This window comes from Sardina pilchardus, chromosome 8, assembly GCF_963854185.1.
Source record: "Sardina pilchardus chromosome 8, fSarPil1.1, whole genome shotgun sequence".
NCBI classification, from domain to species: domain Eukaryota; kingdom Metazoa; phylum Chordata; class Actinopteri; order Clupeiformes; family Clupeidae; genus Sardina; species Sardina pilchardus.
The window spans coordinates 27972643-27975142 of NC_085001.1; positions in this window are offsets into that span (position 1 = coordinate 27972643).

A 2500-nucleotide genomic window follows, 5' to 3' on the forward strand; every position below is an offset into this window, starting at 1 on the left:
ATCCAAACACTCACACTCCTGTCACAGTGGCACAAGTGTAGGCTCATTGTCTCCCTGTGAACCACTCGCAATGCCTCTGACAATGTTCTGTCGATCAGTAGAATTGAATATTCAACATGGTAATTGTTTTCTCTTTTAGGTCTGTAGAACCTTATTGGTGGTTACCATCATATACAGTATTTTGCATATGGAGAAGGGTACCTGGTTCTTGTTCATTTTGATGGTTTGAAGAAGTCATTGGCCTGGCAGAAGTTGCTATAGTAGGTATGAATGATGATTTGACCAAGTGTCATTTTTTCAGTAAAATACAGAAGCGTGTTCCAGTTATTTTAGGATTATTTTACTTATTTTTGTCTAAAAAAAAGGCATCCCCCATCAGCCAGAACTTCCACTGTCCAAAATCCCTGGCTCACAGCTGCTGTAACTGTGGGAGCTGAAAATCTAAAGCAGTCGTCGTTGTGGCTGCCCATGTCCCCGTTCTTAGAAGAGAGAGAGGGAGGGAGAGAGAGAGAGAGAGAGAGAGAGAGAGGGAGAGAGAGGGAGAGAAAGAGAGGGAGAGAGAGAGAAAGAGAGGGGGAGAGAGAGAGGGAGAGAGAGAGAGAGAGAGAGAGGAGTGCTTGCTGAGTGGGCCTGGGGAGAGAAGGGCCTCTATTCACTAGCAGTGGCTGATTAGGGAGGGCCTGGCACCGTTCCCGAGACGGGCAGGAATTCCTCCGCTCCACTCTGGAGGCCCCATGTGCCGGTTCTCCCCCCGTGGTGAAGCTTGGATCGGTCCAGCCCAGCCCAGCCCAGCCCAGCCCGGCCCAGGTGAACCCAGACAATAGGTGGGTTTCACAAGGACACATTAATGGTAATTTCCCGACTATTAGCTGCGGCTTTTACATTGATTTTGCAAAATTTCTTCCGCTATGAGGCTGATACACGGGGACCGTTAATATGGTATTAATATGGTTTTGCTTCTTTTAACGTGCATAAAACACAGCCCTGCCGCTTATACACAATGTGGCTAATAATACACAGGAAATGACTGTATTTCCAATTAGAATAGGAATAACAGCTCAATCTGAATATAAACTGCACATGTAAACACCTTGATCGGAATGAAACCGTCGATCCAATCAGAATTTTAATTGGAATGAAAGAGGTGGTGTATTCCGTTCTTATTCTGACTGAACAGCCCTGCATGTCAATCGGATTGCTAAAGCAAAGGAACGACGGCTAGTCCGATGAAAGGTTTTCAAGCTCTTGAGAGCACCTCATCAAAATAGCACTTACGCCATGTAAACAGATTACACAACATTTTCATTTGGAATAGTCCAATCGGAATGACAAAAAATAAACTGTCCATGCAGACCCACCTACTGTGGCATGGCAGGATTCACTCAGCACTGCGCTCACTACCGCTGTAAATATAACGATGAGGTTTGCAGCTGTTTTTTTTTCTGCCACGTGTGAGTCTGCGTCCGCTCTGCACCAAGACCACTCCTCTGGGCGCTACGGAAACCACTTCACTGTGGGCAGGTACCGGGGAAGCGCTTTGATAGTGCTGGTGGAATAGAGTAGCGCTCTGTTAGGGAACACAAGCACATTCCTGGGTACGCTTCTATTTCTAGCCTTTTTCGAGGACCGCACATCTCTCTTTCACAGCCACAGACAGACAGACAGACAGACACACACACACACACACACACATACACGCACACACGCACACGCTCGCAGACACACACACACACACACACACACACACACACACACACACACATGCATACACACACACACACAGTAGATAGTAGCTACAAAAGCACTCAAACAGTGTTTAGCCAGCAAATGCACTGGTTGGCCCTTTTACTGTCTACTGTGTTTGTAACAAGGACTTACATTTTACATGAATAAATAAGGAATAAATAACAACATCATTATGCAATCTATACCTTTAAAAAAGAATTTGCCTATGTGTGCCACTGAAAAGCATTTAATCTAAGAACTCCAAGCCCAGTAAATAAACACAGCTTTACAGAACAACAACGTTCTTTAGGGAGTTTGGTTTGGCTTTAAGTTAAGAGGTTTGTAAGGTTTATTGGGCGGTAATTGCTATTTGTTTGTCTCCACTTGAACAGGAAAGCGGAGTACGCCGCTTGTACCGCTGCTGCTTTCAATCTAAGCCTGGCAAAAGCAACAGAGACACAGACATCAGACAGCCATTAAAGCTCGTTTGTACAGTACAGTCACCCATGTAGGGTGTCTATCTCAATCACATCAACAAGACAGGACTTTAGAGACGATTCTTTCATTAGGTGAGTCTGGTACTAAGAATAGGCATGCATGCAAAAAAGGCATAGAAAAAAATAAATGAAATTATAAATATACAGTTTTAAATATACAGCGCTATATACAGTAGGAGGGTGTCATTTGTTACAGGAATGGCTAACTGATGAAAATAGTTGTTGTATTTATGAGAAAATTCCACTTCAAATTTTCTACACCGGGACACAAGATTTGT